The 27756-nt window shown below is 43.1% G+C and overlaps 1 protein-coding gene across 16 annotated transcripts in view; it reads left to right on the forward strand.

The window, feature by feature from the left end:
• NCOR2 (nuclear receptor corepressor 2) overlaps positions 1–27756 on the forward strand; it is a 601679-nt gene that overhangs the window by 132668 nt on the left and 441255 nt on the right. The window lies entirely within an intron of this gene.

The following is a 27756-nucleotide window of genomic DNA, read 5'->3' on the forward strand; positions in this document are numbered from 1 at the left end:
ACACACACCAGCATTACGTCAGTGACGTCCCCGCTGACAGCGCGACTCACTTCAGTTTCTGCATGGAGCGGACAGGAGCGGCGGTGTTGTACGGCCGCTCCGGTCAGCTTCATGTAGCAGAGCTGGATGTGTCGCGGGACCTCGTGGATTACGCCGGACATGGAGGTGTGTTTGGGGATTTTAATAAAGTGGTGAAAGAGGGTGGTTTCTGTCTTTTATTTCAAATAAAGGATTTTTCGGGTGTATGTGTTTATTTACTTTCACCAGGATAATCATTGGGGGTGTCTCATAGACGCCTGCAACGATTAACTAGGACTTAGTGGCAGCTATGGGCTGCTGCCATTAACTCCTTATTACCCAGATTGCCACCGCACCAGGGCAGTTCTGGATGAGCTGGGTACAGTCCCGGGACTGTCGCATCTAATCCATGCGCCAATTCCGGGCGGCTGCTGGCTGATATTTTTAGGCTGGGGGGCGCCCCATGATGTGGGGCTCCCCATCCTGAGAATACCAGACTTCAGCCGTGTGACTTTACCCTGGCTGGTATCAAAATTGGGGGGGACCGCACGCTTTTTTTTTAAATTTATTTATTTTACTGCACTACATAGACCCGCCCACCGGCGGCTGTGATTGGTTGCAGTGAGACAGCTGTCATTCAGCATGGGGGCGTGTCTGACTGCAACCAATCATAGGCGCCGGTGGGCGAGGGAAGCAGGGAATAGGAGATTGAATAATTGGCGCCCGGCATTTTCAAAAGCAGGAGAAGCCGCCGGAGCAGTGTGACAGCTGTGCAGCTGATCGGTGAGTATGAGAGAGGGGGGAGAGGGATAGACCGACAGAGAGAGACACCCACCGACGGAGACACAGAGACTGACAGACAGACAGAGACCGACATTACAACCAATACGTACAAAAGAAGTGACATGTCACTTCTTAGAACGCGCGCTTCGGGCAGCAGCCGAAGCGCTGCGCTCTAATACGCCACGTGCGCACGGCTCCTGCATAATCTTTATAGATTATGCAGGGGACGCAGGACGCATGCAGTTACGCTACAGTGCAGATCGCAGCGTAACTGCATGTAAATACGCAACGTGCGCACATCGCCTAATAGTATGGGCATCATCAATAGGCTGTAAGCCAGACACTGCACCTACATGTGTGAACAATGCCCTATACAAGCCATTTGTATGCGATGTTAATACTAAGCAATCACCCCCTCCATGGATTGGTACTGGTTGCTCAATCAGTGTTTTGCACCTATTGCCTCCATCTTTATAAAGGGGTTTTGCTGCATCCTGTTAGTGCATTTATTCTGTGGCCTGGGCAGGTAAATGCTATGACAATATACTTTTGATCTTTTTTTCTATAGAAAATTTAGACAAGAGTGAAAATAACGTTTTATAGTTGTAAAAAGAATAATTTAAATTTCTTTATAGTCCTCGACCTTTTTAAATGTGTATTTTGATATGAATTATCCTGTGGACACCTGATAACTTCTTCCTAACTACTAAATCAGTGGAGGTCTGACGGCTGGGACCCCAACTATTGCCAGAGGGGGGCTCTTCTATAAAGATTAGAAATGAGCATCAGCATATACAGTTAGGTCCAGAAATATTTGGACAGTGACACAAGTTTTGTTATTTTAGCTGTTTACAAAAACATGTTCAGAAATACAATTATATATATAATATGGGCTGAAAGTGCACACTCCCAGCTGCAATATGAGAGTTTTCACATCCAAATCGGAGAAAGAGTTTAGGAATCATAGCTCTGTAATGCATAGCCTCCTCTTTTTCAAGGGACCAAAAGTAATTGGACAAGGGACTCTAAGGGCTGCAATTAACTCTGAAGGCATCTCCCTCGTTAACCTGTAATCAATGAAGTAGTTAAAAGGTCTGGGGTTGATTACAGGTGTGTGGTTTTGCATTTGGAAGCTGTTGCTGTGACCAGACAACATGCGGTCTAAGGAACTCTCAATTGAGGTGAAGCAGAACATCCTGAGGCTGAAAAAAAAAGAAAAAATCCATTCAGAGAGATAGCAGACATGCTTGGAGTAGCAAGATCAACAGTCGGGTACATTCTGAGAAAAAAGGAATTGACTGGTGAGCTTGGGAACTCAAAAAGGCCTGGGCGTCCACGGATGACAACAGTGGTGGATGATCACCGCATACTTTCTTTGGTGAAGAGGAACCCGTTCACAACATCAACTGAAGTCCAGAACACTTCAGTGAAGTAGGTGTATCTGTCTCTAAGTCTACAGTAAAGAGAAGACTCCATGAAAGTAAATACAAAGGGTTCACATCTAGATGCAAACCATTCATCAATTCCAAAAATAGACAGGCCAGAGTTACATTTGCTGAAAAACACCTCATGAAGCCAGCTCAGTTCTGGAAAAGTATTCTATGGACAGATGAGACAAAGATCAACCTGTACCAGAATGATGGGAAGAAAAAAGTTTGGAGAAGAAAGGGAACGGCACATGATCCAAGGCACACCACATCCTCTGTAAAACATGGTGGAGGCAACGTGATGGCATGGGCATGCATGGCTTTCAATGGCACTGGGTCACTTGTGTTTATTGATGACATAACAGCAGACAAGAGTAGCCGGATGAATTCTGAAGTGTACCGGGATATACTTTCAGCCCAGATTCAGCCAAATGCCGCAAAGTTGATCGGACGGCGCTTCATAGTACAGATGGACAATGACCCCAAGCATACAGCCAAAGCTACCCAGGAGTTCATGAGTGCAAAAAAGTGGAACATTCTGCAATAGCCAAGTCAATCACCAAATCTTAACCCAATTGAGCATGCATTTCACTTGCTCAAATCCAGACTTAAGACGGAAAGACCCACAAACAAGCAAGACCTGAAGGCTGCGGCTGTAAAGGCCTGGCAAAGCATTAAGAAGGAGGAAACCCAGCGTTTGGTGATGTCCATGGGTTCCAGACTTAAGGCAGTGATTGCCTCGAAAGGATTCGCAACAAAATATTGAAACTAAACATTTTTTTTTGGGTTTGGTTTATTTGTCCAATTACTTTTGACCTCCTAAAATGTGGAGTGTTTGTAAAGAAATGTGTACAATTCCTACAATTTCTATCAGATATTTTTGTTCAAACCTTCAAATTAAACGTTACAATCTGCACTTGAATTCTGTTGTAGAGGTTTCATTTCAAATCCAATGTGGTGGCATGCAGAGCCCAACTCGCGAAAATTGTGTCACTGTCCAAATATTTCTGGACCTAACTGTATGTGCAACTGCTGCTCGAGTCATTCTCTCTGGGACACAGCGCTATACTCCACTTTCTATGGCAGTCTCCTAGGGAATGACTCCATTGATGGTAGTGCCTGTGCACTGCTGCTCTGTTCTATCGGGGATAACAGTGCGCTGTTCTAAAGGTTAAACACCCATTCATTTAATAGTAATCACCAGGTGATAACTGCTACGTACTGGAACACCCTTTTACCTGCATGAATAGTAGCCAAGTTGGCGTTCCATAAAAATGTCCCCATCTGAGCCGACATCCCTGACCTTGTAACACGCGGACAGCTTGCAGTTAGATGCAAGTGGTAAAAGTACTCTACTGACTGACTTGCACAAGACATTAATTTAATATTTTCTTTTAACTGCGCATTATTTTACTTTGGTTAATGCTCTTTGATGCAAGTGTTTGTACTGGCCCGTGTCATGCCCATCCTTCTGCAAGGTAAGTAGTGGTTTATTCATCAAGGAGATTACGGATTATCTACGGGAAGCAATCAGAGCTTCCCTGAATACGGACTATGATGTCTGCCTTCTCTTGGGAATATTCATCTAAATAATTTATCTTCTATGTTTTTATGTCACGTTGCACTATTTTCAGTAATAGTGTTCTGTGTGGAATGATAGCTAGTAAATTGACAATTTAGGTAGCCTTAATTCATAAAACCAATATACCGTAACTGTTCTACAGAGCATAACCCAGCAGTGAGGATGATGGCTGAAAGCTTGTGCTGTATTGTCAATTAAACCAAAGCAGAGGGGAAAATGTCTTCAAAGAGGGGAACTGTTATAAAGTGGCAAAAGAATGAGTATACACCTGACAAATTCATCTTGGGTCCAAGGCGACCTCCCTGGTTCTATCCACTGGCTGGTTTTTTTTTGTTTTTTTTTTTTTGTAGTGACCACATCACATTTGAAGTGATTTTGAGAGGCCTACATGACTAAAAATACCCAAAAGTGACACAATTTTAAAAACTGCACCCCTTAAAAGGCTCAAAACCACATCCAATAAGTTTTACTACGTGCTTAACAGGAATTTAAAGTAACGTGGAAGAAAAAAAGAAAATTTTACTTTTTCCCCACAAGAATTTAGCGTTTTTATAAGGGTAACAAGAAAACATGGATCAAATTTATTTGTTGTGCAATTTCTCATGGGCACACAGATTCCCCATATGAGGAATAAAACTACTGTTTGAGCGCATGGCAGGGAAAAAGTGCCAATCGACTTTTGGAACACAAAATTTGGATGAAATAGGTAGCGGACGCTTTGTCACGTTTGCAGAGTCCCCTGATGTGCGTTAACATTGGACACCCCCCTTACAAGTGACCCCATTTTGCAAACTACACCCCTCAAGAATTTTATTTAGAGGTGGGGTGAGAACCTTGAATCCAGGTGCTTCCAGAATTTTATAACATTGAACTGTGAAAATGAAAAAAAATAAATTTTCCCACAAGCATGTTACTTTTTCCCCAAATGTTTCATTTTTACAAGGGTAACAGGAGAAAATGGACTGTACAATTTGTCGATACCCCATTTGTGGTAAACAACTACTGTTTCGGCGCACTGCAGGGCTCAAAAGTGAAGGAGTATCTACTTTTGGGGGGCATATTGGCTAAAATAAATAGCAGATGCCATGTCCCTTTTGCCGAGCCCCTGATGTGTGTCAACGGTGGAAACCACCTAGAAATGACCCCAAGTTGGAAACTACACCCCTGAAGACAGAGGCGTAGCTAGAGTCCAATGGGCCCCAGTGCAATGTTTAGACCGCACCCCCCCCCCTTCCTCCATTTTGGTCAAATGTATGTACCTATGTAGCGTTCTAAATCCTATAAAGACATACCAGTTGCCCCAACTCTTTTCATTATGTAGTAATGTCTCCCATTCTGGTAAATAGTCATGGCCGAAAGGGTTGACAACCTTGAAATTGTTATAAAAAAAAAAAAATGAGGTATTTCTCCCAGAAAATTATTGCAATTACCTGTCTTTTGTTATGCACGCTTAGTTCCTTTGTGTATTATGAAATAAAATAAATAATTGTATTCAATCACTTCCTATAACAATCAAGCTTCTTACACCTCTCAACTGGAATTTTGGATCACTCTTCTCTTGGAAACTGCCCCAGGTCTGTCATATTTGAAGGTGCCTTCTCTCAACAGCCATTGTAAGATGCTTTCCCAAAGGGATTTTGGCTCAATCATGTACATTTTGGCAAATTGCAGTCTAGCTTTTTTATGTCTGCCAGTAGTGAGGCCTTCCAGGGTCTCCTGCCATAGCGTTTCGTTGCATTCAAATGTTGACTGACACTGATGCACCCTGAGCCTGCAGGGCAGTTTGAATTTCTTTGGAACATTTTTTAGAGCTGTGTCACAAGGAGGTTTTTGCAAGCATAGTCAGCTGTTATGGTGGCGTTAGGATCTGTGGAAAGTACAGATTTATGCACTCTGCCTTTTTAACTTCTCTGATGTCTGTGCTCAGCACAGGGAGACTCCGGCGTCAACCCACAGACTTGTAGTTCATAGGCAGGCTAGAGTTAATCTCTGCTGGGCTGCATGTTAATCTCCTTTGGTCACATGCTAAGGGAGAGCCCGTCACATTCACTGCTCTCCTATATTTGCTGGCTGGACACGTCCATTAGCGCCAGCTATAGTTTATAATGGAATGGAAAGGTGACTTGATCCAGATTTACTGGTCATTGTAGTGCTTTATTGCTTGGCGCGGTTGTGGTGTTAAACCTTGTTATCCTTTTTGTTGCTGCTTTACTTCTCTTGCTTTTCTCCTTAGTTTCTCACTGTCTGTTCCTGTGAATTTTCAGGGTGTCTGAGTTGTTGTGTTTTTTGTTTTTTATTTTTTTCCCCCCGCTCTGTCTGACTTTGTGTTGCCATCACACTCCTGCCCCTTCCTTATCGGGGTAGGGGAGCAGATTAGATCTGGTCGGGAGAGTAGCCAAGCAAGGGAAACAGGCATTTTACACATTACGCTATGGGACCCTAGACTATCCCAAACATCAGGGTTACCCGTAAAGGACAGTTATAGGAGCCTCCTGTCCCTCGCTATCTTGCAGTCACATCGTGACAGGCTGCTTATCCACTATCTGGATTATCCTGCATTGCAACCTTATAAACCATTATCTGCCATCCTCGTTTTTCGATTATCTACATTGCCATAGGTTGTAAACTTTTTGATTATGTTGCACACTGTGAATAAAAAAAACATCAAGATCTCTGCAGACTGTTGATGATTTTTTATATATATATATATATATATATATATATATATATATATATATATATATATATATATATATATATATATAATACCTGTATAGAATTTTGGTGCTCAAGTTCTCAGACAGTTCTCTTACTGTTTCCCATGCTTATTGTGGCATGCCCAGGTACACAATGCAAAGATTGAGTCAACTTCTCTCTCTTTTTTTTTTTTAATTTTGGTTTAATTAGTGATTTTCACATTGCCCACCCGTTACTTGCCACAGGTGATTTGAACAAGAATCACATGCTTGAAAGTTGTTTACCCATAATATGGACAGGTGCCAACAATTTTGTCTGGCACATTTTTTGGGTGTTGTGTGAAATTATGTCCAATTTCCCTTTTTTCCCTCGGTTTGTGTTGTGCCAATACACACAAAGGAAATAAATGTGTATAACAAAATATGTGTAATTGCAATAATTTTCTGAGAAAAATACTTAATTTTCTTAAATTTCAAGGGTGCAAACACTTTCGGCCATGACTATGACCCCCATCCTGGCTAATATTCCCCGCCATGCTGGTATATTTGTCCCCATCCTGGTATACAGTGGCATGCAAAAGTTTGGGCACCCCTGGTCAAAATTACTGTTATTGTGAACAGTTAAGCAAGTTGAAAATGACTATCTCTAAAAGGCAAAATTTTTAAAGATGACACCATTACTTTGCATTTTAGGTAAACAAAAATTATATATTTTCATCTTTACATTTTCAAAATTATAAATAGAAATATATGGGTTGATGCAAAAGTTTGGGCACACTACGTGATTAGTACTTAGTCGCACCCCCTTTGGCAAGTCACTTATAAAAGCTTTTTGTAGTCAGCTACGAGTCCTTCAATTCATGTTTGAGTAATTTTCATCCATTCTTCCTTGGAAAAGTCTTCCAGTTCTGTGATATCCCTTGCTCGTCTTTCATGCACTGCTCTTTCTTGGAAAAGTCTTCCAGTTCTGTGAGATTCCTGGCTCGTCTTGCATGCACTGCTCTTTTGAGGTCTAGCCACAGATTTTCATTGATGTTCAGATCAGGGGGTTGTGAGGGCCATTGTAAATCCCTCAGCTTGTGCCTTTTGCGGTAGTATAGTGTGGATTTTCACATGTATTTGGGAGTTAATTTTCAGATGGTTGACAAATTAGTCTAGCTTTGGAATTGGTGGACAGAAATAAAAAATGTGTTCCAAGTAACCACCACGTTTTTTCCTAAACGCTAAATTGCCCTGGTTTCATTTAGTTACTTCATCCTTTTTAAAGGGAATCTGTCAGCAGGTTTTTGCTATGTAATATGTTGGGAACAGAGACGCATCGCTGGAATCAGGATCTCTGTTCCTACATTTTGGTGCTCTAAGATTCCCTTTTAGGGGTTAAACACTTTGGAAACCCCTTTTACACTAACCTGAAAAATATTCTAGTTTTACCAAATTCCCACCTAGAATGGTTTTGTAGTGGAGTATTTTCATGTGAAGAGTTAAATCTATTGTAAGGTGTTGTAATGTGATGCGTGCAGATGCCTATCTGAGGGCATAGTGTTTGCAGTTTGGAGAAGCATATGGCCGCGCACTGTCATAAATAGAACAAGTGCCACATTTATTCAAATAGGATGCAAAAGATACCGGCAGATTCCGTTATCGTAGGAGCGGGAAATTGCTGCTATACAGGTGGATCATTCTGGCCTGAAACACATCCATGAACTAATGAAAAACGCTATTGTAGTCTCTGTGGGAAAATGATAAAAAATAAAGCGGATGAGCTCATGTTCTTATCAAGCAAAATCCATCTCTGCCGAAGTCCATTCATCGAAGGGTAGGTGATTGTCTGTGCTGTTAGGGATCTGTCGAGGCGACTTTAGTTATAATTGCATATAAAGTGTCAAAGAGAACTCCCAATAGTTACGTAGAGTTAATTAATATTGATGGCTCAAAGAATAAATGTTACAATTTGCAGGGCAATTACACAGAACAGTGCCCCGGGGTCTCATTGATTAACTTTTTGTTGGTTTTGCACTACAATAAACATGACCTTTAAAGGGAATCTGTCACCAGGTTTTTGCTACCTAATCTATGAGCAGCATAATGTACAGGCAGAGACCCTGATTCCAGCGATGTGTCACTTCCTGAGCTGTTATTTTGATAAAATCAATGTTTTCTCTGCTACAGATCTAGCAGTTATACAGAGCTCATGAATATGCTAGACTACCTGACAGCACGCCAGGTAGTCCTGTAATGATGATCTACTGCTGATTAACCAGAAGTTTTATCAAAAGTACACTAAGCAGCCCAGTAAGTGACACATCGCCGGAATCAGGGTCACTGCCCATACATTATGCTGCTTTCAGATTAGGTGGCAAAAACCAGCTGACAGATTCCCTTTTTAAGTTTAACACACTGTAGTTTACACATCTTCTACATGGGGTTGTCCCGGAATTTAAAATCCCCGGATATACCCTTTTGCAAACATTTTTCAGAACCTACACCCCCCCCCCCCCCCCTTATCCTTGTGGCCATTTCCACAAATCGCTAGCCTCATTGGTGATGCTTGGAAATATGGCTCAGAAGCTTTGAGGCCAGTGATTAGCTACAGCATTGCTGAGGCAAAATAAGCAAAATGCATCCGTATTTACTGTTGCTAATATTTTTAGTTCCATACAACCTTTTTAAAGGGGGTTGTCTAAAATGTTGTATCATAGGGTTGCACACGTATACATGTTAACTTTCCTTGGTCCAGTGCTCCCTCTCCGCTGCTGCGAGAATTTTTTTTGACCAGCTACAACCATGTAGTCCTTATGCTGTGTATGTCAGCAGAGCCACTCAGTGCAGTGATTGACTGCAGCGGTTATTAGCGGCGTACACATGTAGTCACTGCTGCAGCTAATAAACGATGGTCAGAAGAAGAGGCAGGACTGGGCCAGCGGAGGGCGTGTAACGCTGTATTGTTTGTTTTTAGACCTCTACAACCATGTGGTATAATGGCGTTGGAAAATAAAAAAGGGAATTTCCAATTTCAATTTTTGGATTCAGAGAAAATATTTTGACAAGGGGAATTTACTCCTAAATTTTTTTATTTTTGCATTTTTATTGTAGTCATAATAAACCAGTTATTGGGGTCCAAACATTATCACGTCAGACTAAAGGCCCCGTCACACACAGAGATAAATCTTTGGCAGATCTGTGGTTGCAGTGAAATCATTGACATATTGTTCCATTTGTACACAGCCACAAACCTGCCACTGATTGTCCACAATTTCACTGCAACCACAGATCTGCCGCAGATTTATCTCTGTGTGTGTGACAGGGCCTTTATACTAAGGGGGCCTTTAGGTGCTTGGCACAGAAATACGCGGTGTCACAGGACTGGAGTTAACCTTTGGGTACACGGGTTGGAACCTTTTTTGTTTCTCAACCTTTTTCAACCCTTGTACCCCTAATGACATTATGCTGGGTACTAAACATATGTAAGCTTAGCTCCTGTTCACACCATGTTGTTGTACAATCCTTTGAGTGCTTGAAATATACATATATTTTTTTTTCTATGGGACAAGTATATGAAATACTTTTTTTTTTTTTCTTACGTTTCTGAATATTTTTTGAACAGGGAATAATTACCGTATTTTTCGGACCATAAGACACACTTTTTGTCCCCCCAAATGTTGGGGGTGCGTCTTATGGTCTGACTGTGGCTGCGGGGAATGAGGTGCTGCGGTGGAGCGGGTCATCGGGGGCACGAGCAGGCTGTAGCAGCCTGCTGTGACCACGTGGACCCGCTCATTACATATGCACGCCCATCCTCCCGCCCATTTCTCAGCGCAGAAGCCGGCGCTGACAGGTGGACGGGAGGACGAGCGGGGACGTGCGCATAGTAAAGATGCGGGCCGCATGATCACCCCTGGCAATTACAGCCTGAAGTGATCATGTGCGGCTGTATTCACTGCTCCCCGCGCGTCATCATCAGCGCGGGGTGCAGTGAATCAGTGTACTCACCCGTCTCCGTGTGTGGAGCCGTCCCACTGCAGCACGCGATGTCTTCCTGTCTGTGCCGGTCAGCTGATCTGTGCTGATCAGCTGATCGGCACAAACAGGAAGACATCGCGTGCTGCACACTGCAGAGAGGAAGATGATCGGCTGCAGGGAGTGAGGAAAAGGTGAGTATAAATGTTTGTTTTTTTTTTCTCTGTGCTATAGGATACAGGCCATATACCAGGATGGTATATGAGCACGATGGGGGCATATAGCAGGATGGGAGTATATGAGCAGGAGGGATGGGGGGTATATGAACAGGATGGAAGTATATGAACAGGATTGGGGTATATGAACAGGATGGATGGGGGGTATATGAACAGGATGGGGTATATGAACAGGATGGCAGTATATGAGCAGGATGGATGGGGGAATATGAGCAGGATGGGAGTATATGAGCAGGATGGGAGTATATGAGCAGGATTGGGTAAATGAACAGGATGGCAGTATATGAGCAGGATGCATGGGGGAATATGAGCAGGATGGGAGTATATGAGCAGGATGGGAGTATATGAGCAGGATGGGAGTATATGAGCAGGATGGATGGGGGTATATGAGCAGGATGGATGGGGGGTATATGAACAGGATGGGGTATATGAACAGGATAGGAGTATATGAGCAGGATCATATACAAGGCAGGATGATCATTACCAGGATAGGGTACTTTAGTAGGGAATTTGGGGACATTACTCCCATAACAGTGTCAGCAGCAGATCCTCGCCCCATTACAGTGTGTCATGACCACATTTTTTTGCTTAAAGTTTTATTTTCCTATTTTCCTCCTCTAAAACCAGGGTGCGTCTTATGGTGAGGTGCGTCTTATAGTCCGAAAAATATGGTAATAGCTGCACATATTGTTTATGCTGAAAAATATGCACACCGCCATTTTCATTAAATAATAGAAGCCCGATGTGTATGGTTTTGTAGCAGTCGGGAAGAATAAATATGAAAATGTGATGTCCTACTGGTGATCCTCTGCCTTGTAAGGTGGTCCTGGTTTCTCACGGATCTATGAAGCCTTATAGAAGGCTGGTTTTACAGCATTTTTGTGGACACTGTGGAAGGGTATTTGGGGCAGTTATTAGATTATCGGTCTCTTTGGAGTAATCCCTTTGTGTGGTTGGGTAATGTTACAGAAAGGTGTGGAAAAGATTACATAGACATGGCTATAAGAACCAGAATGCCTGTAGTACAGATACTGTACATGGCATACTGACAGTACAGTGAGCACTTGTAATTTTAATATTTAATAAATCTACATGGCTAAATTATGGTGATCACCCAGGACAAATGAATCTGGTTACTGCTAAAGGTTAATGGGGGAAAGTGATTTAAAATGAATTATATGTTGTTATTGTACATTATAACACAATATATTGGAACTGTGGAGATCAGATTAGCCTAGAAACGCCTGGCTGAGGACTAGATCATGGCATCGCCCTTGTAAGCTGCTGCTGGTCTTCAGAGCCTTAAGGCTTTGTGCGCACTGGAAAATGGAATTTTCTCAAAATTCCACAAGCACTGACAGATTACCGCACCCGCGGTAAAAAAACCCGCGACAAACCGCACCTGAAAACCGCATGCAGTTTGCCGCGGTTTTACCGCGGTATTGTTCGCGGTATTGCCACAGTTTTGCCGCGTGCGGGTTGGTACATGTGCTTTAATGCATTCAATGCAATAAAGCACATTGAGGAAAAAAAAGTCATTTTCAGATAGCAGATAGATAAATAGAAGAATAGATAGAGAGAGAGACAGACAGAGAGCCCCTGTGAGCACACGCTGCATTTCTCACTCGTGGTCGGTAGTGAGTTCACATTACCGGCCGTGGGAAATGCCCTGTGGTTACCTCTGCAGGCTCAATGCGAGGCTGCATTCAGCCTGTGTCAGTGTCACTCTCTTCTGGATGCAAGCAGCGCAAGATGTGGATTACGCCGGACCTGTGGATTACGCCACAGCGGTGTGTTTCGGGAGGGGTTAATAAAGGGGTGAACCAGGAGCTTTTTTGTGTTTTATTTAAAATAAAGGATTTTTCGGTGTGTGTGTTTTTTCACTTTACTTACGGGTTGATCATGTCAGCTGTCTCGTAGACGCTGCCATGATCAAGCCTGGACTTGGTGGCGGCTATTCACCGCCATTAACTCCTTATATTACCCTGACTGCCACCGCATCACGGCAGCAGGAAGAGCTGGAGACACTCCGGTACTGCCGCATAATGGATGCGACAGTCCCGGGGCAGCTGCGGCTGATATTCTCGGCTGCGGGAGGTGGGAGGGAGGCGGGGGACATTAACCCTGCCCCTCGCCCTCCCCAGCCTGAGATTACCGGGCCGCTTCTGTGTGCTTACCTCGGCTGGAAGGTAAAAATACGGCGGAGCCCACTTGTTTTTTTTTTCTATATTTCCGTTTGCTTTCTATGTGTATTCTATATGTCTGTGTCTGTGATGTGTGTGTGTTTACTCTCTGCTCCGCTTCCTCTTCCTGTCATAATGACATCACTTCCCTGCAAAACCGCAGGCAGCGATGTACATTACTGCAGAGAATTTGCTGCCTGCGTTATTCCCTGCGGGATTTCACGATTACATTGCAGTCAGTGTAGTGAAATCCCGCAGCGACGTGCGGAAAAAATTGTTTTTGCTGCGGGAATCCCGCAGCAAAACATGCAGCTGTCAAATTCCGCATAGTGCACACAGCATATTTTTTTTTTTTTTCATAGGTTTTGCTGGTGATTCACTGCAGAGATGTTCTGAACATTTTCTGCAGCGAAACATGCAGCAAATCCGCAGGAAATCCGTGGGAAAAAACGGTAAGTGCGCACAGGGCCTTATGTGCACTATACACAGGTCTGTCATCTCCTCTGGTCTGTAATATCAATTTGAAATGGAATTGGCTATTATACATAACTTTTTTTTTCCCTGAAATTCTCTATCCTAAAATGTCAGCAGTGCTTTAAAGTAGCACTCCAGCCTTATTTTTTTTTTTCTTATTTCTCCCAGCTCTGGAGTGGCGCTTTAAATCTAAGCCCTCTGCCTATTGTTTTTTATACTCCACTTTATACTCCACTTCCAACATCTTCACTGTTTACTGATGCCGCTCTGCGCCAATGGCGCCATCTTGTGACTGTAACTTCTGGCGGGCCGGAAGTGAGAAGTTATGTCACAAGCTCCCAATACATCACCATGAGAGCCAGAATGAGGCTGTCATAGATGTGTATTGAGTTGTGACATCCGGCTCGCAACATGAAACACTGGAACTGCTGGTAGATCACAAATCACAGGAGACTGACCGACGAGCGGTGTCGATAGTGGGTAATACAGGGGCAAGGGAGTTTCATTTACAGCACCACTCCATCTATGCAATTAAAAAAAAAAAACTGCTTAAAAAAATATATTTTATATGAAATAGAAAAGTGCTGAACTTTTATGTAAACCACTATATGAAGCAACTGCATGGCACACTGCTGGAAAGGACTTAATTTTTTTTTTCCCCTCAAAGGAGAATTAATTTAATTAAAGGGGCAGTCCAAGACTGTTTCATTTTTAGCCAATTCTGTGTCTTTCACTGATGTAGACATAACAGCACCTTCTCTTCCTCTCTGCTCTGTTGATGTGGCATGATTGCCGATATTGTGCTGATTGCAGCAGGTTCCCCGTTGCCTAACTGTGTGGAGCCGGCTACATGCCCCGTCAACAGAGCAGCATAGAAGGAGAGCAGCAGAATTTTCAGCAGGAGCGGTCCGTGACTGCCCTGAGCTGGCGCCTGGTTGAACAGGCAAATAGTTTGCAACTACCTGCCTGCTAGTTCTTAACCCCAGAGTAAAAAAAATAAAATAGTCCCAGATAACTCTCTCTAGCTTTTCCCTAGCTCCATAGGTAATGAATTCCAATTGTTGCTCTGACTCTTGTGTGAGTGATCCTTCAATCTGACGCTCGAGCGCACCATTAGGGGCAATAATTTGGCTTTGAGGAGTTGGTGAGATTTGTTGCACACATCTCTCTGCTTGCAGTGCTGATTGACAAACAGGGAAGAGTCTGCTCAGCACGAAGTCTGTCCTCTGCACTTCCACCATACTACTCTGGGGGCGTTTGGAGGGAGTGTATTATTTATAAATTGGGGAGACCCCCTAAACATGCCCTTTTGGTTTTTATAATGACAGTCCTTTGTAAAGGTGCGTAGAATCTTGCTGTGCCTGCCAATAAAAACTAGAGAGCATACCAAAATACCATGTGCCTCTTACATTGTAAGTAAAAAATGACTGGGCGTTAAATTTGCTTTTGCCAAAGGGCTTGTAGCTACTTTCTGACATGGTCACCATGGACTGGACTATTGGTTTCAACCAGTTATCAATTTCTTTGTTATTATATGGGAGCGCACAGATGACATGAATTAGGATAATAGAAGATATTTATGTTCTGCTAAGACAAAGGGTTCATCAAAGTTTATTCTCTGTAGAACAGCCAGTTACATAAACTCTTGACTGTTTATCTTTGTTAAACGGAGCTGAACAAACCAGGCAATTGTCACGTTAGGTCACTGGGGTATATCACTATAGGTCACGGGGGGTATATTACTATAGGTCTCGGGGGGGTAGATCCCTAATAGGTCTCGGGGGGGTAGATCCCTATAGGTCTTGGGGGGGGTAGATCACTATAGGTCTCGTGGGGGGGTAGATCCCTATAGGTCTCGGGGGGGTAGATCCCTATAGGTCTCGGGGGGGGAGGTAGATCCCTATAGGTCTCGGGGGGGGAGGTAGATCCCTATAGGTCTCGGGGGGGGGGTAGATCCCTATAGGTCTCGGGGGGGGTAGATCCCTATAGGTCACGGGGGGTATACCACTATAGGTCTCGGGGAGGGGGGGAGGGGAAATCACTATAGGTCTGTGGGATATGCAAGCTGAAAGTCATGTTTTGTTAATTTGTGGCCTGAGATGAGATTGAGGGCAGATTATATAAACATACTATAGAGCTAAATACCCATGACTTTTTTTAGAATTACCATGTCAGATGTGTGAACTACACTCTGAGGCAGATTTGTCATTGTGGCTAAAATTTGAGGTTATTTAAGCCAACCAATAAGCAGTAAACCGGCATTTGAAGAAGCATCTGGTTCCGACTATTTGCCCATTTAAACAGTTCAGCATTCACTTGACGAGCGCTAAATGCTCACTTGTCAGGTGCAATCATTTTAAAGATTTGCTTAAATAACATCCTTATCACCGCACGTCATCCTGAATAAGCAAAAGATTAGCTGCCGACAATATAATACAGACTGAACGTATTTGCCGTCATTCTGTGTAAACTGCCCAAATAGTATGGAGCAAGTGTGCAGTCGTTTACCAGCCTGGATGGGCATATGTTACTGGGGCATTTCTTGGTATAACTTTTAAGTTAGAAATCTGGAGAGTAATTGGTTGTCCATCTAACTGACACACAATTTTTCGTAAATTTAGTGAATTCTGTAAGCATTTATATGCTTTTCACCTCCGCCGGACTTTCTTTAGACCCACTAGTCTAAATTTTCTCAACTAGCCATTGGATTGGTGATAATTGTTTAAGGTTTATTTATGTGAAATTTGATTTAGTGTTGCCTGAACCCTGTGCTCCCTGATTCACCACTGATTAACAGCTATGTTTTATATGCTAATCTATAGGTATTTTGTAGTCTTTTTCACTTTTGACCATACAAATAAGTGTTTGTTTTATCTCTTTTCTGTCACTTGTTGAAAGACGTCCTGCCATTACCCCTTTTTTTTTTTTTTTTCTCTCCCCCTTACACCTTTTGTATGTGTTTGTAATGTATTGTCTGGTGTTAATGTTCTCACCTAAAGCCGTCTTTTCCGGTCCACTCCTCAGTGACGTCAGTACTCTCCAGACTTCCTGGGACACTACACTTTGTGTGACTCAGAAGTGTCTTTTTCAGTGTAAGTCTATGGAGCGTTAGGGCGAGGCCCCATAGACTTACATTGCAAGAGAGACTTCGGGCTCACATGTAGATGAGCTGGAGAGTGGTGACATTACTGAGAAGAGGAGCAGAACGGCAGTAGGTGAATATATATTAATACACTGACCACACACTACATATACATATTGTGACGAGGTCCTTCTCCCATATCACACAATCAACAGAGCGAGAGATCGCTGTACAATCCAATAAGCATTTATTCCAAGCAAATCAAACTGTCCGTAATATAATCCACCATAGAGTGTAAAATTAGTCCAGAAGTATGAATATAATCCAATAAGTCATAAATGTCCAGGTCTCTTTGAGGTGACACAGCTTTTCCCTCAGAGGTGTAGGCTATGTGTGCACTTACCGGATTTTTCGCGGATTTTGCCGCGGATTTGCTGCATGTTTCGCTGCAGAAAATGTTCATAACATCTCTGCAGTGAATCACCAGCAAATCCTATGGAGAAAAAAAATCCTGTGCGCACTGGGCGGAATTTGACAGCTGCATGTTTTGCTGCGGGAATCCCGCAGCAAAAACAAGTGCATGTCACTTCTTTTCCGCACATCGCTGCGGGATTTTACTCCATTGACTCAATGTTAATCAAGAAATCCCGCAGGGAATAACGCAGGCAGCAAATTCTGTGCGGTTCACTGCGTTTTCCTGCGTTATTCCCTGCGGTAATTTGCGGTTTACCTCCGGTAATGTACATCGCTTGCTTGCGGTTTTGCAGGGAAGTGATGTCATTACAGGAAGAGGAAGCCGTGCAGAGTAAACACACACACAGATCACAGACACAGACATCACAGACACATAGATCACATAGACACAGACACATAGAACACACATAGAAAGAAAACGGAAATATAGAAAAAAAAGAACGTGGGCTCCGCTGCATATTTACCTTCCAGCCGAGGTAAGCACACAGCGGCGGCCCGGTATTCTCAGGCTGGGGAGGGAGAGGGGCAGGGATAATGTCCCCTGCCTCACTCCCCCTCCCGCAGCCGAGAATATCAGCCGCAGCTGCCCCGGCACTGTCGCATGCAATATGCGGCACTACCGGCGTGTCCTCGGCTCTTCTTGCCACCGTGTAGCAGTGGTGGCAAGGTAATACAAGGGGTTAATGATGGTGGGGGACCAGGCTTGATCATGGCAGCGTCTATGTGACAGCTGACATGATCAACCCGTAAGTAAAGTGAAAAAAAACACGGACACCGAAAAATCCTTTATTTTAAATAAAACAAACAAGCCTCGTTCACCATTTTATTAACCCCCCCCAAACAAAGCTCCGGCGTAATCCAGGTCTGACGTCCAGCGCTGCTTCCATCCAGCCGCGACTGTCACAGACACAGCGCTGAATGAAAGCAGCAGAGGTAATTACCGGTCATTTTCCACGGCTGGTAATGTGAACTCACTGCCGACCGTGGGAAATGCAGCGATCTGTCATCTATCTCTCTGTCTATCTATCTGTCTATCTATCTGTCTATCTATCTATCCCTCTATCTATTCTTCTGTCTATCTACTCTCAGAATTAAATGACTTTTTTTTTTTTTTTTCTTCAATGTGCTTTATTGCATTGAATGCAATAAAGCACATCCCAACCCGCACGCGGCAAAACCGCGGCAATACCGCGAATAATACCGCGGCAAAACCGCGGCAAACCGCATGCGGTTTTCGGGTGCGGTTTCCCGCGTTTTTTTACCGCGGGTGCGGTAATCTTTGAGGGCATGCGGAATTTTCTCAAGAAAATTCCACTTCCCAGTGCGCACAGAGCCTTAATCTTCTTGCTTCACTCTTTAAGTTCTCAGGTTCTCAGACTGCTCAATCTCCAGACAAGCAAAGAGGTTAGATGGATTCCAGGCCCACCTCCCCCCCACACCTAGGGACAAACACTACAGGGACCTAAACATTAACCCACATAAAATGGTACCTTCTAATATTCAGTCGGACTCCCACAATGCATTGCTCTATAGTAACCGGATGTTAGCAGAGTTCTAGACGTAGATAGCTTTAGGCCCAAATAGGCTAAAAAAATATCTACTCTGTAGTAGTATAAATATTTTACTTTCCTTACTTTGTCATTATGAGAGGAAAAAAAAAACTATCTCTGTAGATTTGTAAATAGATTTGCTTGCAGGGCACTTTGGGCGGACAATTCTAGATGATTGAGAATGCAGTGAATAGGAAATTGTCGTTGAAAGAGAATCTTCCATCAGGGGCGTGCTGCCCTTGTTATGCCAGCTGTTCCAGAACGGCATCTTTAATGAGGCTTAGGAAGCCATTACACCTCATAGGCATTTAGTTTATCAAGAATTGGACTGCTCGCATAAATGGGACGTGTGGCAGCATTTACATGGACAATGAACGCGCCTCACTTTTATTTTCACCTGGGAATAATTTATTTTCTGATCACAAAATAAATCTTTTAATTTTACTTCATGATGTAAAGTCGCTGTGGGGCTTATTTCTGGGGAGAAAAAGGTCTCTAGTGTTCTTGAAGTTCCAGTTTGTTCTGTACCCGTCTTCTGTCTTATGAGAACCAGGGTCGCCAACAGTCCAAAACTTCCTGGACAGTCCGTAAAAATATGTGGCGTTATTAATGCAGATTGTACTAACAGAAAATGTGCAATCTGCATTTAAACAAAATTTGACCGGTGCAAAAGTATGGCCACCCTATCAATTTCTTGATTTGAACACTCCTAACTACTTTTTACTGATACTAAAGCACTAAATTGGTTTTGTAACCTCATTGAGCTTTGAACGTCATAAGCAGGTGTATCCAATCATGAGAAAAGGTATTTAAGGTGGCCACTTGCAAGTTGTTCTCCTATTTGAATCTCCTATGAAGAGTGGCATCATGGGCTCCTCAAAACAACTCTCAAATCATCTGAAAACAAAGATTATTCAACATAGTTTAAATCTCTGAGACAACTTTTTGTATCCTTCCCCTGAACAACTGTCAGTTTCCACTGTGAGGAACATAGTAAGGAAATGGAAGAACACAGGTACAGTTCTTGTTAAGCCCAGAAGTGGCAGGCCAAGAAAAATATCAGAAAAGCAGAGAAGAAGAATGGTGAGAACAGTCAAGGACAATCCACAGACCACCTCCAAAGACCTGCAGCTTCATCTTGCTGCAGATGGTGTCAATGTGCATCGGTCAACAATACATACAATACATACAGTGCAAGTTGCACAAGGAGAAGCTGTATGGGAGAGTGATACGAAAGAAGCAGTTTCTGCTAGCACGCCACAAACAGAGTCGCCTGAGGTATGCAAAAGCACATTTGGACAAGTAAGTTACATTTTGGAAGAAGCTCCTGTGGACTGATGAAACAAAGATTGAGTTATTTGGTCATACAAAAAGGCGTTATGCATGGAGGCAAAAAAAACACGGCATTCCAAGAAAAGCACTAGCTACCCACAGTAAAATTTGGTGGAGGTTCCATCATGCTTTGGGGCTGTGTGGCCAATGCCGGCACCGGGAATCTTGTTAAAGTTGAGGGTCGCATGGATTCAACTCAGTATCAGCAGATTCTTGACAATAATGTGCAAGAATCAGTGACGAAGTTGAAGTTACGCAGGGGATGGATATTTCAGCAAGACAATGATCCAAAACACCGCTCCAAATCTACTCAGGCATTCATGCAGAGGAACAAGTACAATGTTCTGGAGTGGCCATCCCAGTCCCCAGACCTGAATATCATTGAAAATCTGTGGGATGATTTGAAGCGGGCTGTCCATGCTCGGCAACCATCAAACTTAACTGAACTGGAATTGTTTTGTAAACCGGAATGGTCAAATATACCTTCATCCAGGATCCAGGAACTCATTAAAAGCTACAGGAAGCGACTAGAGGCTGTGATTTTTGCAAAAGAAGGATCTACAAAATATTAATGTCACTTTTATGTTGAGGTGCCCATACTTTTGCGCCGGTCAAATTTTGTTTAAATATGGATTGCACGTTTTCTGTTGGTACAATAAACCTCATTTCAATCCAGAAATATGACTCAGTCCATCAGTTATTAGATATATGAAACTGAAATAGCTGTTGCAAAAACCCAAATTTTTATAAAGAAAAAAGGTTAACATTAATATGGGTGCCCAAACTTTTCCTTATTTCTGTATCTCATGACCATGGCACATGTCAGGGGATGGAATTTAAAAGGCAGGAACTAAGCAATTCCTGAGGTTCATGTGTTGGAAGCAGGAAAAATAAGCAACAGTAAAGATCTGAGCGATTTGGACAAAGGCTGGGACCGCTAAAAACTGCGTTCTTGATTTTTGTTCTACCTACTTCAGAGGTGTAAATCAACAAAAAATGACAGCCGTGTTTAATCAGTCTCATGGTGAAAATTCATTGTGTCCTATGGACCCCATTGACTGTAGGAATTTCTAATATGTTGTCTTCTGTTTCGCCAGACAAAATAGTACGGTGCTATCTTGTTTAGTAATTTTGACCAAAAATAAATGACTGGGTCAAAGCATTTCTGACAAGAGTGGAGAGTTCCTGGAATCCAATATGAAGAGCTGTTGAATAGAATCAGAGTTAGACTTCCAAAGCTTACAGACGTGCAACAATAGCTGATATAGTACATGGATAACTTTTACGTAATATGGAGTCCATAACTTGATGGACCAAAGCAGTTTGGTGCTATTACTGGGCCCTATACAGTATTACACCGGTGGTATTTAATGTTCTGAGAGTTCATCAGATAAGAATGAGGGGACTCGCACCTACATTAAAACTGTCATATTTTTTTAATATGAAGCCTAAATAAATACAAAGTCTGGCTACAGGTACATGGGAGGGTGCAGTGGGTCTTCAGACGGCTGTTTCATGCTAACTAGGGCTTCTACGGGTCCTATATGATAGAGGCTTTGGTGAAGGACCTTTCAGGAGAGGATCCAATCTCATCTTGTTTACAGTAAGAGTCCAGCATGATTATATTAAGTGAGAGCCAAATGGGATTTTACCCGGAACATGTTTAACTAATTCAGGTGCCCTCTTCCCACAGGTATCACAATACTAGCAAACTGGGGATAGAAGCGATAGAAACCAGAATATAATGCAGGACATCATGTATTTTACAGTAGATAAGAATGAGAGGCAAACACCTAGCACCATTGTAGTAATTATGGTGGATGATTAATCCATGGGTAGAGGTAATATGTACACATGCTCGCACGTACGAACATATATAAATATTTTATATACAGAAATTACATTTCATCCCCTTTCATAGACGTCCCCTGTCTCCACATACAGATGTTTGGGTCAGATAATTTTTAGTTACGGTAAATTGGTGCATAAGCAGAAGATGAGCATTGACCCCTCCATAGACATACAGGCTCAGATTAGTTAGACATGCATGTTAAATACATGGTCACTTCTGCTGTACTGCCCCTCCCCCTACAATTCGTATCCAGGGTTGTCAGTACCTACACTTGTCATAGAATCATAGAATGGTAGCGTTGGAAGGGTCATCCAGGGCCGTCGGGCCATCAGACTCTCTCCTACCGTGGAAAACTTCAAGAGGACCCTCAAGACCCACCTCTTCCAACAAGCCTACAACCTACAATAACCCTCAGTCCAGTAGACCACTGTGCAACCAGCTCTGTCCTCACCTGCTGTACCATCACCCATTCCCTGTAGACTGTGAGCCCTCGCGGGCAGGGTCCTCTCTCCTCCTATTCCAGTCTGTTTTGTACTGTTATTGATTGTTGTACGTATACCCTCTTTCACTTGTAAAGCGCCATGGAATAAATGGCGCTATAATAATTATAAATAATAATAATCCCCTGCGAGTGCAGGCTTTCCTAAATCATTCCATATGTTTATCCAGTTTCTGCTTGAAGATTTCCATTGATGGAGAGCATTGTCATTAAAGTTGATGTTCACATATTTTCATTGGTTTTATGCAAATAAAAAGCTGCAGGGTTTTTGAAGTACCAGCAAAACCTATGATCACTCACACTCTCAAAGCAGCATGTTAGTTTCTTAAGTATTTTTGCTGCTTTTTTCACCACTGAAAACAATTGTTGGTGCGTTTTTTTGGGGGTTTTTTTTGTTTTTTGTTTTTTTCTTCCTGCATTTTGTAGTCCTTTCAACCATTGATTTCACACAAAAAAACCTCCAAAAACGCATGTGTTTTTTGGTGCACTTTTCTGCCATATGGTGCAGATTTTGGTGCAGAAAATTTCTGCGTCAAAAACTCACCTGTGCGCACATATCCTAATGGTGTCTTCAATAAAAAGTTTATAATCTATTGCTCTTCTCAAGAACATAATAAAACAGAGAAACATTAGATGTGTATCTTGCAAAGAAGAGAACTATTGAAGAGTCATTTACAAATCTAGTTTATTAGAACCTGGTATATTGTTATAGTGGAGTTTTCATATTTCAGCATTGTGCAGATCATAGGACTTTATCATTAGAAGATAGCCGCTTGCTAATCCTGTTCTGATCTCATCAGCAGTATTGCATTAAGGGAATAATAAGTGATATGTATGACATGTATGTAGCCAAGTAAGCCCTAGTCTCTGCATGGTCATGATTACTACTATTATCAATCTCATTTTTCATTCCTTTTCCTTACAATTCATGCTATTGTGAGTTTGTATATTTGTAACCAGGTTAACAGTGTCCCTTAGGCTATGTGCGCACGTTGCATAAATACATGCAGTTACGCTGCGCTTTGTAGCGCAGCGTAACTGAATGCGTCCTGCGTCCCCTGCACAGTCTATGCGTGGCGTCTTAGAGCGCAGCGCTTCGGCTGCTGCCCGAAGCACTGCGTTCAAGAAGTGACATGTCACTTCTTCCGTGCGCTTTGCCGGCAGCTCCTGCTCTGTCTATGGCAGGAGCTGCAGGCAGAGCGCATGGAATCAGCTTTTTTTTTTTTTTTCTACGGACATTTTCTGCAGCGATTTGAAGCGCACGTGTGCTCTTCAGATCGCTGCAGAAATTTCTGCAAGGCTAGTACGCAACGTGCGCACATAGCCTTACAGTGACGCACCGAAAACTATTTTTATTTAAATTATTGTGCCAATAAACTATTTCTAAATTCCTTTTTAATAGTTCTTTGTTTCTCTTTAGTACCTACACTTGCATCTGCTGTGATCAACTTGTAATAACTCTTCAGTGAGATCAGGGCTGTCATATCTCGCGCAGGTGTAACCTTGTATTTGAGTACTTCTGTGGGAGAGATAATGACAGCTCTGATCTCACTGAAGAGTAATTACAAGATGTGTCAGTACCTACAATGGTGTCTGAGCTCATCTCTGGACAGGCATTGTGGGAGGAGGGGTAGTGCAGCAGAGCTGACAGTGCTATTAAAGGAGCTAAGCTAATAGAAGGGTTTGTAATGTGACACAGCTAGACTCAGCTGCACTTCCCCCCCCCCCCATACTGCCTCATGCAGGAGGTTAGACCAGGAGAGCAGAGCTGTCTGAGAAATCTGCTCTAAGCTATGGTGGTGACATGTTCTTTTTCGCTTGCTTATTAGTGGTAGTTTTCACTAGGTGCATTTACTTATTCTCCTTGTATTATAACTATCTTATAACATGCATTTGGACTTGACAAAATTAATTAATTATGGGCCACATACTCTATGGAGAAGCAAAATAAATAAAAATGTTTTATTTTGCTCTGAAGCCAGCGTTATATCTTGAGTCCAGGTTAACATGATACATTAGGTGAACGGTCTTATTTAATTGCAAAACACAGAGGGCTTTTAATACAAAGTAGAATCGAGAGAGGAAGGAGGGGAGGTTGGTAAAGATTAAGAATAGCTTGGCCTGCTAGTGCTGGCACCCTGCCACTAAACACTGGGCTATTTTCTCTGACTATTTTTTTTGCTAAAGCAAGGACACAGACACTATCATGAGTGTACATAGAAATCATGGGGCCTTATAACAGAAGTTCTAATTTGGCCCCCATAAAAACCCCAATAATAGTTTTCACTTGGGTCACAAGAGTATGTCTCTTAACTTTTTTGCAGCCTTTACAAAGAAATTTACCTCCTACTGAAGCTCCTAAAATCCCCTTTCATTGCACCCATAAAGTGTGATACCAACAAAAGTGCCACACAAACAATGTACAATACCCCCAGGGTAAATTCCTCCACAGTGCCCTCCAAAAACACCGTATGAGGACCCTACTGTACCCTGTACTGTACACTGCCCATTAGGCCGGTGTCTCACTTGCGAGTCTCACGTTGCATCACCTGGCATGGACTCACACTCTCCTCACATGAGTGGGCCAGTTACATGCATCTCTATGCAGCTGAGACGCTCCTGTCCAGTGAGTGTGTGTCCGGGCCGGGTGATGCACCACGAGACTTGTTTGATTGATTAGGGCTGAGAAAATAATCGCTCATGGGTGCTGGGACCTTGGCTAAAATTGGTCTGAGTGGAATGCGATATTTTTTTTTTTCAATCGCACTCCACTCGCACAGATTTTCTTGCCGTGTGGCTTAGGCCTAATTCCACCGATCAATTCTGTAGAAGTCTTACAGAGATTAAAAAAAAAAAAAAAAAACAAACAGCATGTCATATAGTGTAGCTACATAAAGATGACAGAGTTCTGGCTGCGACGACTATAAATGGATGAACAAAAAATTAAATCCACCGGTCCCAACTAGAAAAGGAACACTACACACAGATGACGTTGCACCAGTCCTGGAATATCCAAAGACAGAGGGGATGCTGGAAGGTTAGAGATTCACTGCCTCCCGTCCGACTGACTTGGACTCTGAACCAGAGTTCCATGCGTCAATCCGCTCATCTCTTCTCCCAATCATCCTTGACATTCCTGGATTTGGGTCTAAGCCCTGCAATTTCGGGCATTTCACTGCCCCCACCTCCCCTCTGCCATTTCTTTCTATCCTGGCAGAAGGAGATGTCAAAAAGGTGTGGCTAAGAGTGTGGTCAAAATTTGCCGCAGCGCACTGTGTGTCACACAATTTGCCCCTTTTTCTGTTCTTCCATAGTTAGGAGGTGTGCTGGTATCTCTTTAAGGCTGCTTTCACATCAGCATTTTTTTGCCGGTCGGCAACAAAACGCAAAACGCATATGACCGGATCCTGTGGATTGCATGTGCAACCGCAATTGTTATTTTACCAGATCCTTCTGCAGCGGGACACAATTTATCGGCCGGCACTGGAGTCAGCTGATCGGGAGTCAGCAGACTCCTGATCTCACAGCCCGCACACGCTACGATGGATACAGGTTAACAGCAGTCACTGGCTGCTGCCGATCATGTGTGACCATGTGTGGGCTGTGTGGTCTGGAGTTCAGCTGAGTTCAGATCAGTTGACTCCAGCGTCTGACGATAACTTGTTCTGTGTCCCCTGCATCTATCTCAGCGTGTGCAGGCTGTGAGTGAGAACAGCTGAGTTAAGAAAAGCTGACACCAGTGCCGACCGAACTCAGCGGACGCAGCCACAATTTATGCAGGGGGACACCGAACAAGTAATCGGCCGACACTGGAGTCAGCTGATCTGATTACTTGTTCTTCTGGCTGTATGGTTAGGAGTAGGGATGAGTGAGCAGTAAAAAGCTCAATGGGCAAAGCCAATGTCTAAATGGTTTTTTTTGTTTTTTTTTTATTAAAAAATAAAAAAAACCCAAACAGGCTTAGGGGTAAAAAAAAAAAAAAAAAAAAAAAAAAGCATGGGCTCCTGCTGCATTTTCTATTGCTAAGGGTAACCCAAGCAGCTACTGGCAACCCCCACTGCTTGGTGTTGCCTTCGCTGGCAATGGAAGATCCAGGGAAGCCCTTTTTTTTTTTGACCAAAAATGGGGGTGGGGGGGTGGGGAGGAATGTGGGCTTAGCCATATCTTTTGTATGCTATCCAGGCACAGCAGGCAGATATGGGCTGCCCCCAACCCCCAACTGCCTATTTGTACCCGGCTGGAAACCAAAAATATTGGGACAGCCCTTTTTTTTATATTTCATGAAATTTAGGAAATTGATTTTAAAAGAAAAAAAAAAAAAAAAAATGACATGGGCTTCGCCCATATTTTGTGTCCAGCCAGGTACAACTAGGCAGCTGGGGATTGTAATCTTCAGCGCAGGGTAGCCCAAGCTTTCTGGCCCCCCGCTGAAAATTGCAGTCCGCAGCCACCCCAGGAAATAGCGCTTTCATAGAAACACCATCTTCTGGCGCTGTAGCAAACTCCCCCAGTGGCCCTGGTGCCGGGTGGCACGCTGGGTAATAAGGGGTTAATACCAGCTTTGTTTTACCAATTGATATAAAGCCAGAGATTCTTAATGTCAGGCCCCGTTTGACCCAGCCATTAAGAATCTCCAATAAAGGGTTAAAAACAGACCTCACACAGAGAAAAAAATATTTTATTAGAAATAAATAGACACTTTATTAGTAATAAATACACAGACACACTTAGAGAATCCATGTTTATTACTCCCTCTCACCCCTCTACGATCCTGGTCTTCTTTCTTCAACTGATGTAGCTCCGCTTGAAAGCACGGGGGAGAAACTGCTTTCTGGGCATGCTCCGTATCGAAAACAGGATCCTGCCTACCAGAATGCGGCGACTTCCGATAGACCAGGATCCGGCTCATTGAAAAGCATTGCAGGTACCGCTGCAATATGAAGGATTCGGTGAGATGCAGTATTTTGTCGGAGGTCAAAAACGCTACAAGTAGTGCTTTTAAAAAAAAGATAAAATACCGCAAAACACCGGATCCAGTGTGTGCCGCACGCAACCGCAAGTGACCGCATATTGCCGCAATTCCATTGCAAATGCATTGAAATGACAACGCATTTGTAAGGATCCGGGTCTCATGCGTTTCGCTTTTTTTGCTGTCCGGCAAAAAAAACGCTGATGTGAAAGCAGCCTAAGGCTATGTGCGCACTTACCGGATTTTTCGCGGATTTGCTGCATGTTTCGCTGCAGAAAATGTTCATAACATCTGTGCAGTGAATCACCAGCAAAACCTATGGGCAAAAAAAATCCTGTGCGCACTAGGCGGAATTTGACAGCTGCATATTTTGCTGCGGGATTCCCGCAGCAAAAACAATTGCATGTCAATTCTTTTCCGCACCTAGCTGCGTGATTTCACATAGCTGTATTGATTTTCATCAGTACAAACCGCATGGATCAACCTGCGGAAAATCCGCACCAAATCCGCAGCAAAACGCAAAAAAACGCATGCGGATTTCTGTGCGGTTTTTTTTTGCGGATTTTTACCGCGGGTGCGGAAATCTTTCAATGTCTGCGGAATTTTCTTGAGAAAATTCCTTTTCCCAGTGCGCACATAGCC

This window comes from Anomaloglossus baeobatrachus, chromosome 1, assembly GCF_048569485.1.
Source record: "Anomaloglossus baeobatrachus isolate aAnoBae1 chromosome 1, aAnoBae1.hap1, whole genome shotgun sequence".
Lineage (NCBI taxonomy): Eukaryota > Metazoa > Chordata > Amphibia > Anura > Aromobatidae > Anomaloglossus > Anomaloglossus baeobatrachus.